Below are 13,507 nucleotides of genomic sequence, written 5' to 3' on the forward strand. Positions count from 1 at the left end.
GGGAATTCTCTGTAGGCACAAGAGCCCATAGAGGCCAAACCACATTTAAGTGGTCAATCCTCATGCAGCAGAACACCCTGTGGTGGGCAGAGCCAAGTCTCACAACTAGTCAGCCTAAGAGTTAACCCCACCTACTCACAAGCAAAAAGCAATTAAAGATCTTCTTTAACAGGACAATATACACAACACAAAAGTCATCTTTGGAGCACATGCAGAGGAGAAGAACGAAATAGTGCAAGTCAAATATAAAGGACACATACTATATAAGATAACCCAGCAAGAACTAAGAACTCTACGGGATCTACCTAATACATCAAAGCAAACACAGAGAGTCAGCCAGAATGGGAAAACAAAGAAACATGTCCCAAATAAAAGAACAGAAGAAACCTCCACAACTGGAACCAAATGAAACAGAGGTAACCAACCTATCAGAGACAGAGTTCAGAACACTGGTGATAAGAATGTTTAAGGAGCTTAGAGAAGACATAAAGAAGGATGTAGAAATCATAACGAACAACCAGTTAGAACTAAAGAACACAATTATTGAAATTAAAAACTCTCTTGAAGGAATTACCAGCATATTAGATGAAGCAAAGGATCGAATCAGCGACTTAGAAGACAAGTTAGCAGAGATCACCCAAACAGAACAACAGAAAGAAAAAAGAATAAAAAACAATGAAGATGGTTTAAGAGCCCTCTGGAATAACATCAAGCACAACAACATGCGCATCATAGGAAAACCAGAAGGTGAAAAGAGGAAGCAAGGGATTGAGAACATATTTGAAGTAATAATGTCTGAAAACTTCCCTAACCTGATGAAGGAAACCAACATACAAGCTCAGGACGTGCAGAGAGTTCCAACCAGGATAAACCCAAACAGGTCCACACCAAGGCACATTATAGTTAAAATGGCAAAGCTTAAAGACAAAGAGAGAATCCTAAAAGCAGCAAGAGAAAGACAGAGGGTTACATACAAGGGAACTCCCATAAGACTATTAAATGACTTTTCTACAGAAACATTGAAGGCCAGGAGGGAGTGGCAGGAGATACTCAAAGTGGTGGAAAACAAAGGCCTACAACCTAGATTGCTTTATCCAGCAAGGCTATCATTTAAAGTTGATGGAGAGATAAAGAACTTCCCAGAAAAGAATAAGCTAAAGGAATTTATTATCACCAAGCAAGCATTGCAAGAAATACTAAAAGGACTTCTGTAAATAGAAGAAAGATGAAAACAATCTAACTACAAATTTAAAAATGGCAATAACTATGTACCTATCAATAATCACTTTAAATGTAAACGGATTAAATGTTCCAATCAAGAGACATAGGATAGCTGACTGCACAAGAAAGCAAGCTCCTTGTATATGCTGTATATAAGAGACTCACCTCAGATCAAAAGACACACACAGGCTGAAAGTGAAGGGTTGGAGTAAGATATTTCATGCAAATGCAAATGAGAAAAAAGCTGGAGTTGCAATACTTATGTCTGACAAAATAGACTTTAAAATGAAGAACATATTAAAAGATAAAGATGGGCATTATATAATAATAAAGGGATCGATCCGACAAGAGGACATAACCCTAGTAAACATCTATGCACCTAACATAGGAGCACCTAAATATATAAAACAGGTACTGACTGACATAAAGACAGAGATCAACAGTAACACTATCATAGTAGGGGATACTAAAAGATCAACCTCTGACAACAAGGGACAGGTCCTCCAGACAGAAAATCAATATGGAAACAACAGCCTTAAATGATACATTGGACCACTTGGATTTAATCGATATTTTTAGAGCATTTCACCCCAGTGCTGCAAAATACACGTTTTTCTCAAACGCACATGGAACATATTCCAAGATAGACCATATGTTTGGCCACAAAACAAGTCTTGATAAATTTAAAAAAAATTGAAATCATGCCATTGTCTTCTCTGATCACAGTGCTATGAAATTAGAAAGAAAATACAGGAAAAAAAACTGGAAGACACGCCAATTCATGGAGGCTGAATAACTTATTACTAAATAATGAATTAGTCAAGCAGGAGATCAAGGAAGAAATCAAAAGATATCTCGAGACAAACGAAAATGAACGCATGACGACCCAAAATGTATGGGATGTCGCAAAAGCAGTCCTAAGAGGGAAATTCATAGCATTGCAGGCCTACCTAAAGAAACAAGAAACATCACTAATCAACAGTTTATCTTCACACTTAAGGAATCTGGAAAAAGAACAGCAAAATAAGCCCAAAGGGAGCACAAGGAAGGAGATAATAAAGATCAGAGCGAAATACATGAAATAGAAACCAGAGAAACAATACAAAAGATCAATGAATCCAAGAGTTGGTTCTTAGAGAAGATAAACAAAATTGACAAACCTTTAGCCATACTCATTAAAAAAAAGAGAGAGTGGACCCAAATTAATAAAATCAGAAATGAAAGAGAAGTGACAACAGATATTGCAGAAATACAAAAAAAAAAAAATTAGAAATTACTATGAGCAGATATATGCAACAAATTTGACAATGTGGAAGAAATGGACAATTTTCTAGAGGTGTACAACCTTCCAAGGTGAACTCAAGAAAAACAGAGAACCTGAATAGACTGATTACCATCAGGGAAATTGAATCAGTAATCAACAATCTCCCAACAAACAAAAGTCCTGGACCAGATGGCTTTACAGGTGAATTTTACAAAACGTTCAAAAAAGAATTATCACCTATTCTCCTCAAGCTCTTCCAAAAAATCCAGAAGGAGGGAAGACTCCCAAACACTTGTTATGAAGCCACTATCACCCTGATCCCAAAATCAGACAAAGACATCACAAAAAAAGAAAACTACAGGCCGGTATCTCTAATGAACATAGATGCAAAAATCCTCAACAAAATATTAGCGAAGAGGATTCAGCAATACATTAAAAAGATCATACACCATGATCAAGTGGGATTCATCCCTGGTATGCAAGGGTGGCTCAACATCCGCAAATCAGTTAATGTGATACACCACATTAAGAAAATGAAAAACAAAAATCACATGATCATATCAATAGATGTAGAAAAAGCATTTGATATAATCCAGCAGCAATTTATGATAAAAACCCTTAAAAAAGTGGGAATAGAGGGATCATATCTCAACATAATAAAAGCCATATATGACAAACCCACAGCTAACATCATACTCAATGGGGAAATGTTAAAACCATTCCCCCTAAGATCAGGAACAAAGCAAGGTTGCCCACTATCTCCACTTCTATTCAACATAGTGCTGGAAGTTCTAGCCACAGGAATCGGACAAGAAAAAGAAATAAAAGGCATCCAAATTGGTAAGGAGGAAGTAAAATTATCATTATATGCAGATGATATGATACTATATAGAGAGAACCCTAAAGACTCCACCAAGAAACTATTAGAGCTGATAGATGAATTTAGTAAAGTAGGAGGATACAAAATTAATATTCAGAAATCAGTTGCATTTGTATATACCAAAAATAAAACATCAGAAGGAGAAATTTGAAAAAACAATTCCATTTACAATTGCTCCAAAGACTATAAAATACCTGGGAATAAATTTAACCAAAGAAGTAAACGATCTGTACTCAGAAAATGATAAGACACTGAAGAAAGAAATGAAAGAAGATATAAATAGATGGAAACACATATCATGTTCATGGATAGGAAGTATTAATATAGTTAAAATGTCCATACTGCCTAAGACAACATACATATTCAATGCAATTCCTATCAAACTACCAACGACGTTTTTCAAAGAAATAGAACATATAATCCTAAAATTTATATGGGACCATAAAAGACCCCGGATAGCCTCAGCAATCTTGAGACATAAGAACAAAGTGGGAGGTATAACAATACCTGACTTCAAATTATACTACAAGGCTACAGTAATCAAAACAGCATGGTACTGGCATAAAAATAAGCACATAGATCAATGGAACAGAATAGAGAGCCCAGAAATAAATCCATGCCTATATGGCCATTTAATCTACGACAATGGAAGTAAGAATGTACGATGGGGTAAAGACAGTCTATTCAATAAATAGTGCTAGGAAACCTGGACAGACACATGCAAAAAAATGAAGCTGAACAACCTCCTTACACCATATACAAAAATAAATTCAAAACGGCTTAAAGACTTAAATGTAAGATCTGAAACCATAAAATACCTAAAAGAAAATATAGGAAGAATCTTCACAGACATTACCCAGAGCAAGATTTTTACTGATATATCCCCTCGTGCGAGGGAAGTAAGAGAAAAAATAAACACGTGGGATTACATCAAACTAAAAAGTTTTTTCACAGCAAAGGAAACCATCAATAAAACAAAAAGGGATCCTACTGAATGGGAAAAGATATTTTCTAATGATATATCTGATAAGGGATTAATATCACAAATCTATAAAAAACTCACTCAACTCAACTCCAAAGAAACAAACAACCCAATTAAAAAATGGGCAGAGGACTTGAAGAGACATTTTTCTGAAAAGGACATAGAGATGGCAAACAAACCTATGAAGAAATGCTCAACCTCACTAACCATCAGAGAAATGCAAATGAAAACCACAATGAGATACCACCTCACCCCAGTCAAAATGGCTATCATCAATAAATCAACAAACAACAAGTTCTGGCGCGGATGTGGAGAAAAGGGAACGCTTGTGCACTGTTGGTGGGATTGCAGATGGGTGCAGCCACTATGGAAAACAGTATGGAGGTATCTCAAAAATCTGAAAATGGAACTACCTTATGATCCAATAATTCCACTCCTAGGTATCTATCCGGAGAAACCCAAAACTCCAATTCAAAAATCTTTATGCACTCCTATGTTTATTGCAGCACTACACACAATAGCCAAGACATGGAAACAACTGAAATGCCCATCAGTAGATGACTGGATTAAGAAACTGTGGTACATTTATACAATGGAGTATTACACAGCCATAAAGAAAAAAGAAATCTTACCATTTGCAGCAACATGGATGGACCTAGAGAACATTATGTTAAGTGAAATAAGTCAGAAAGAGAAAGACAAGTACCATATGATCTCACTTATATGAGGAATCTAAAAAAGAGAATAAGTGAATGAGCTAATCAGAAACAGTTTTGGAGACAAAGAGGAAAAACTGAAGGTTGTTAGATGGGCAGGGAGGTGGGGATAAGAGGGAAGGTGAGGGGATTAGAAAACAGTCGGTAACCACAAGATGGCCACGGGGTTTCCAACTATAATTTCATATATATATGTAGTTATGGGGGATGTTGGGTATAGCATAATATTGTAATAAATATGTATGGTGTCAGAGGGATACTAGATTTGTTGGGGTAAAAGATGGGAGAGGGCCTAGGGGTAGGGTGAAAAAGGTGAAGGGATTAAGAAGTACAAATTGGTAGTTACAAAATAGTCATGGGGATGAAGGGTATAGCACAAGGAATATAGTCAATAATATAGTAATAACTATATATGGTATCAGATGGGTACTAGATTTATTGGGGTGATCACTTCGTAAGTTATACAAATGTCTAATCACTGTTATACACCTGAAACTAATATACTATTGTATATCAACTGTAATTGAAAAATAAAACAATTATTTTAAAAAAATGAATTCTGTGCTCAAAAGGAAAATGTGTCAACTCTTAAATAATGTAAAACAAAAAATGGCACAATGAAATTGTTTACATAGAGACAATGGAATTCTAACTATGAAATAAAATGTCTTTGAAGTCAAGTCAAAACATGTATCACTGTGTGCAATGCACTGTGTTAGGGGCAGTGAATGGACAAAGAAGAGTCATACTCTCTTCCATCCAGGAACATACAGACCAGCAATGGGATCATACACAAGCAAATGAGGTGAATAATTCTTTGTAGCCCAACAACTCTATTCTATGTCCTCACAATCTCTATAAAGTGCCTTTGTTCATAGCCAATGTCCACTTAAAATTTTAGAATCTGTATCTCAGATTTCCTCCTCAGTATAAGTCTAACCAATCTGCTGAGTGTCTTTAGTTTCCTGTTGACCCTCATTATAATCCCTTGATTAAGTTCAATAACTTTAAGAAAAAAGCCAAGTTTTGTGGGATGTGAAAAATGTTGCAGGTCCCTTTCAAGAAAAAGAACACAATTTACAAATACAAAATAAGTACAAAAACATTTCTTTAGGTAAGAAAAAATATCACAACATATTACCAATCCTAAAAGCTATCCAAAAGCTAACCACATCGTAAAACATATTTTAAAAACAATATTTTTATTAACTGCTCAATAAACTTTTTATAATTATTTTTCTACATTTACAGCTGTATACTCTGATTACCTGTTCCTAATTGTTCCCAATTCAAGGAGTTTGTGATTTCACATTCTGTAGATACAACAGAATAATTTGGTCTTACTTCTGACAAGTTTGGTGGAAATTTGTTTTTTATTACTGATAGTTTAGGAAAGTTTCTTTCAGCTTCATAATTCCATTATTGTTAATGTCATGTAAAAATGTAGGATTTTTTTCAAATTGGGAAAACTTTTATCAACTTTTTTTTATGCATGGGCTTTTCTTACACAATGACTAATCTGAAACACAGTTTAAATTGAAGACACTTAGCAAGGTCATGCCAGGTAGGGAAATGGGTTCATATGTGTGATGAGAGTGTTCCTGGAACCCATCCTGCACCAGAAAGCCTACCACTCAATTATAATGCAGTAACTGAAGCTATATAAATACATCCCAGTAAACTCAAATTAAATGTATACCTAACTAAACTTCACATTTCTGTGCCTGAAACTGTAACACCACTCAATAAAAGCAAAGGTATGATAAAAGTGAGATTTGAAAGCAACTATTTTAATCTATTACAGTAAGAACATCTCACTTTTTCAAATTTTACAAAACACATGACCATGTGATCATAACACTAGGGGCCCTTTGTAAAGTCTCCAGACAGGAACTCTCATTGATAAAATTGGCCTCTATCTAGGTCATTTCTTCTGCATTTTTGTCATCCACTCTCATGACCAACAGTTCATTATGTCTATATTTCTCCATTCTTTCTTTGTCTCTCTCAACCCTCTCCACCCCAACTCCCATCCTCCGTTTGCCAACAAACTACAAACCCACTAGAAATCTCAAAACTTAGAGTCATCCTTGATTTTCCTCCTCTCCTTTACCCTCCAGTACTACAGATCAACAAGTCCTTCGGATTCTAAGTCTTATGTATCTCTCAACCCATTCCCTCCATTTCTGCTACAAATGCCATAATTTGAGCAATATTCCCCTACTGTGTTTCCCCGAAAATAAGACCTAGCCGGACAATAAGCTCTAATGTGTCTTTTGGAGCAAAAATTAATATAAGACCAAGTCTTATTTTACTGTAAGACCGGGTCTTATATAATATAATGTAGTATAAGACTGGGTCTTCTACTAATGTTTGCTCCAAAAGACGCATTAGAGCTGATGGTCCAGCCAGGTCTTATTTTCGGGGAAACACAGTATCACCAGGACTCCTGCAACAGTCTTCTGTCTGTAGTATTGCATCTCCAAAGTCATTCTTTGCACAATTTCAAGAATGCTTAATTTCAAATTCAGTTCTGACCACACCATCCCACTGTTAAAAACAATTCAGTAATCCTCACTGCCCACAGACCACGCCCAAGCCCTTTGCTGACACACAAATGCCTCTAAGATCTGTCCTGTACTTTTCAGTCATTTCATTCCACTCTCAGCTAGCACTCCATAATCCAAAAAAATCTCCAAACTATAAGTAATTTTCTGCACTCCATGCTCTATCAGGTTAAAACTAAGCATACCCCACTATCTAAAATACTTCTATCCACATTCTCCAACTCCACAGTCAATTTAATTTAGATGTCAGCTTAATGGATAGACTTCTCTAGGGCCCAAATACTAAAAACAATTTTCCTCGTCTGTCCTCCTTTACCATGTTGTGGTTAGTTCCATCACTAAACCACCACATAATTTTTTTGTCTCCTCCACTGGTTTGTAACATCTCTGAAGGACAGACCCGTCTCCCTCATCTTTGTGTCTCTGTGGTATAATAATATAATACAGTGCCCAAAAGATGAAAGGTGCTAATTGAAAGAAAAGCAAAATGCAATGTTCAATGATATGGATGAAATCAAAGTGCTAAAGAAGTTCAAGAGAGGGAGAAATGATTGTAAATGGTGTCATGAAGTAAGTAGCATTTTCAATGGAGCTTGAAAGATACATGAGATTTGGAATGGTCCTGAGATATAAGATGAAGGCAGGTGCATTTCAGGAGAGAGATTTAATAAACCATGACTAAAGATCAAAGAGCTTCCCTGCAAGAATACATCCAAAATTAAACTAATGAAGGAGAGCCTGATGGAATAAATGAGAACAAAATATTCTTTAACTCCTGACATGGATGATAGGTCACAAAGGATAATCAAAACAATGTAATTGGCTGAGCAAAAGGATGTCTTTATGGTTGAAAAAGAAACATTATCTTTTATGTTCATGGAGGACACATGAGTAAAAATGTCAAAATACAATAAAGCTTTCTACAAGCAAGGATATTTTTTAAAATGCAAATAAAAATATTGTAAATATAAGTAGTATTGGTTATATTTTTGTGATGGTAAATTTCTGTATGAAGAGAAACAATTATGTATAAATGACCTGAAAAAAAACAGCAGTAAATATGGAGATACTAGGAACCAGGAAATGGTCATTCCACAATCTATTAAGCCACTTCTCTTAATTACTGTGGAACATACAACTGAAGCAGAAAATAAGTGCTTTTACTGAAAAAACCTAAAATCCAATTAAAGGAAGTAGATAAGCATTAAAAAATAGAAAATATAAATAACAGATTCTAACAAAATGTACAAATATGTTTTAAAAAAACCATGGATATCTCAAAGAAGATATAAGTTGACCTAGATATGAATATTAGGTGGAAGGAAGGAATTCAATGTAAAAACACTACATTTAGAAAAGGTACAGCAGTCCTGCCAAGTACGAGCCATTCACAGAATGGCATGATGCCAGGAGCACAAAAGTGAGAATCTGTGACAGGTCGAGTTAGTCAGCTGTACTGATGAGAATATCAAGGGCAGCCTGCAAGACTAAGGCAGTTTTAGATATAAACTAATAAATAATATGAAGGGGATTTAAAATTTTGCAAAGGAAAATCATGTGAAAAGATTTAATCAGTGTATAAAGTTATCTGGGCTGTACACACAGATGAGAAAAATGGTTCATAGAGTATTGTTAAATAGTTACTACTTCATTTCTTTATTTCTTTCCCTCTCTTCTTCATTTCCTCTCTTTCCCACAAATATGTATGTGTACACACTTTTAGACTATCAGTGTTTTTTCAATCTTTTATGCATTTAATTTGCTTTTCTTATAATAGTTCTTATAAAACCACTGTGGATTTTAGTCTCAGATCTGTTTCATTATGCACCTATTCTTGTGAGACTTAATGACTTCTGAACTCCCTGTAGAATGTGTGTCTTCCCGTCTTTTCTATTTTCATCTATAGTGTTTATATACCATCAAAAAGAGCCACCAATTTTTAAATCTTTCAATAGACTTTATAGTTTATTTATTCCGACTATCTCTATTGCAATATATGGGAACACAGGAACTGTCTTAATTTTTCATTGTTGTTAGTAACTGAAAAAAAGAAAAACGGAGAGAAAAGGGAGAAAGAGAAAAAGAGAAGCATTGCTAGGTAATACAATTTAACCACTAAAATAACTATAATTTATTGACATGTTGCTACATGCTAGACACCCTGCATAAAATTTACCCATATAATTTAACCATCATAATAATCTTATCAAGTAGGAACTATTATCATCCTTACTTTACAGATGCAGAAGCAGGAGATTAGAGAAGCAAATCCACTGAAGGCCACACAGGCTGTGAGGCTATGCGTGAGGACGCAAGGACCCACCTTGGACTCTGTGACTTCAAAACCCTGCTTTCAATGACTAGACTGTACCGTGTCAGCCCTGATTTGTGTCTTCTCAAACTCCAACCAAGCAGCGTCTTTAAAGAGTACACAAAACTAAAAATAATCAAAGATGTTCTTTTTAAAAATGTTGTTTAGATGGGGGGGGTGTGAAATTATAATGATTTCCACAGTTTATCTATTCTACAAAAAGAGAGTATTAAAAATTTTAAAACCTCCTAGAAATACTTTGGCCTTTATTTTTTAAGTTATAACTTGTGTGATGCAAAAGTTTCAGAAAAAGCATTTATACAGATAAAGATATTTATTTTAATCTACTTATTCAAAGGGCATTTGGCTCAGAAAAGGAAGGAGGAAGAGGAAGGAAGAAGAGGAGGAGGTGGAGAGGAAGGGAGAGAGGGAGGGAAGGAGCGAATAACGGAGGGTGGGAGGAAAGGCAAGAAGTAGATGGAGAAAGAGGGGAAGGAGACAGGGAGAGGGTTGGTTTACTAAAAAAGAATAAACTTGATGACTAATGAATTGGTTAAATGAATACACGTAAATAGCAAGATAGTGTAAGATAACTATAACAGAAGGGTTCAAAAAAAGAATTAAACTTATCATAGTACACAGTACAAAAAAATAAAAATAAACCTGTATGGGACTTTATAGTATATGATGCATGTAGGTATGGGATGGGTTAGTAAAACTATACTGGGTGTAAACAGAAAGATTTAGGAAGAATACAGAATAAATAAAATCACTAGAAGAATGGTATTTTGCTATTTCTAACTTTATCAAAGTGTGTTCTGAATAAATCTATCTCTCACCTCCCCCTCCCACTTCCAATTCTCAATGTTCCTTCTGGTCAATAGTTTCCGTGTAGAATAATCTGGTCTTGTTTCCCTCTCCCTTCACTCAAGGAGATACCGACAAGACTTGCTATTTTTCTTTCAGTCAGGTCTGGAATACACTGTTAGGATGTATTAAGAATGTTACCAGGAGTCACTCTTGAGAATAGGAGGATGGATGGAAAGTTACATTATGGCTTAAAAGTCCTCAGAAGCACATCTGGAATAAACAACATATTAGAAATAGATGGTACGTTGAGGGAAATGCTTGTGTTTCCATTAAAAGGCTACGCTGTGTGAACAGGGTGCATGTGTGCTGGAAAAGCAGGGAAAGACCCCAGAAAGATCACCAGAATAACCACCCCCAAAGGTTAATTCATGCAGAAGGCCTGGAAAACGTCCTATTTTGTAATGTCAGTTTCTATTATGTTATAAACTGAACAATGTCAAAATATACCCTCATGAAATAAAAACTCAAAGTTACAATTATTTAAATGGTTCCCCAACTGTAGGTCATTCTAAAATCTCTCAGCCATCATGCTACTCAAGGATTTTCTATCCTCTTTCTTTTAAGCCTCAAAACATATGCTTTTCAAAGCATTTTGTGTGAAAACACAAACTGATCCTTTGACCCATTTAACACATGAAGAATCTGAATCTCAAGGAAGTTAAATGCTTCTATGTGGCCACAACAAAAGGTCACCACATGAAGCAAAGACACTTTCAGGGTTTGACTTCCTTCCACTGGATTATGAAGTTCATGAGGTAATAACGAGAGCAGAAAATTTCCCTAATAAGCACAGTAGGAAGACAATTCCTGAGTGAATGTCCATTACAAGTCAAAACCTCATTCTTTGCCCCAAACCTGTTTCCTCATCCACTTTGAGAGATAGTCACTTTTAAAGAAATACTGAGAAAATAAATACATATTTCCTAAAAGTAAATAATTCCTCAATCTTTGGAGCTATAATGACCTCTCATTGAATCTTGTGATACTCTGTATCTTCTTAAAGTCACGTGCTATCTTTTTGCTGGAATTCTAGGATTAAATAAAATTATTCTACAGTTTCAAGTATTTCCCCAGGGCAGAATGATGTATTCATTAATTCATTCTCTCTTTCTCTCACTTCCTTACCTACGTCTAACTACTTCTGTTTGATAGTCCTTCTTCTTCCCAATGACCTGAAACCACAAGTTTATTTTCAGATTTGAAGCAGATGGATGGTAGCTGTATTTTGTATGACAGGCAGCAGTACTTAGTAATTAATTTCACACACTCTGAAGTCAGCCAGCCTGGGGTTGAATCCGTTTCCTCACTTATTAGCTGGGTAAGATAAGCAAGTCTTGTATAAGTGAGACCTTTCTTTGCCTCTGTCTCCTCATCTATACGATAGATATAATAACAGTAGCAACCTCACAGGATTGTGTCTAAGATGAAATCTGCTACGCTATGGACCTTTCCTAGAGCAGTGCCTGGCATATATTATTTATCGTGTGTTAGTTATTACAGTTTTTGTTCCTCCAGTCCATCATCTTGCTAACTGGTCAGAAGCTGATGACAAGTTCAAAGTTGCTTATGGTCATCATATATTTTCATGTCATCCACAGGATGATGTCCTACCAGATTCTAAACCAGAAAAGTCTGACACCTTGACATATGGCATCTCTGGTAGCCAATGGCATGTGCATGGTCTTGGCTCATCGGAAGACCCCTTGTTGCTTTTGCATCTGGACATAGTGGGCCAGCATTGTATGATGTACAAGGTGTCACTGAACCTGTAGGGAATCCTTCGACCGTAGGAAAATGACAGGTCTCATTGTTTCTGTGGGGGAGACGGCACACAGGCCAAATGACTTAACTCTTTGAAGTGAGTAACATCCTAATTTGGATTCTGCCTTGGGAGGTGGGCTTCCCTGAGCTACATATAATCAAGTGAAGTTGTATTATCGGTAAATATGTACTGCCTCTCCTTCAGGACCCTCGTCTCTCCTCCATGACAACAAGCACAACTTTCTCCGTAAAGCACCTACATCAGGGTTAAGAGTCTGTTAGCCCCACAGAGTGTGTCTGTATTAGCAGCTTTGAAATTGCTCCTGAATCATTGATTTAAATAAAACATTTATTTCCTCAGAAAGTAATATTCTCTCCAATTTTTACGCTATGTCTACTGATGTGCCATATATACTATATATATACATACATATGCATATATATGTGTATATACTATATATATACATACATATGCATATATATGTGTATATATATATATACTGTTCTTATGTTGGAACAGTATTGTTGATGAAACTTCAAAAAGGGATTATATAAAATTTCTCTCTCCAGAGTCATGCAAAAATATAGCTTTTTTATGGTTTTCAATAAAAGGCAATATTTTTGTCATATTCAAAACGACTGATAACAATTTCCTATACATGTAAAACAAACAATATATGAAACTTACACTTCAATTTTCAAGCATTTTTATATGCATAAAAGCAAAATAACAAAAATGATTTTATATAGACAACTTTCAAAAGAACCCTTTCCGTCATATCAATTTGGTAAACTCTCATCAGGATAGAGTATCCTGTACTGTTTGTAAACTTAGGGCAGAGACTCTACTCAAACTTGTTTCTCTAGGAGGAAGTGCAGGAAATAAACACTTATGAAATAAACAAATGAATAAATATCTGGGTATATTATATAGC

This window comes from Rhinolophus hipposideros (genome assembly GCF_964194185.1).
Source record: "Rhinolophus hipposideros genome assembly, chromosome: 25".
NCBI lineage: Eukaryota > Metazoa > Chordata > Mammalia > Chiroptera > Rhinolophidae > Rhinolophus > Rhinolophus hipposideros.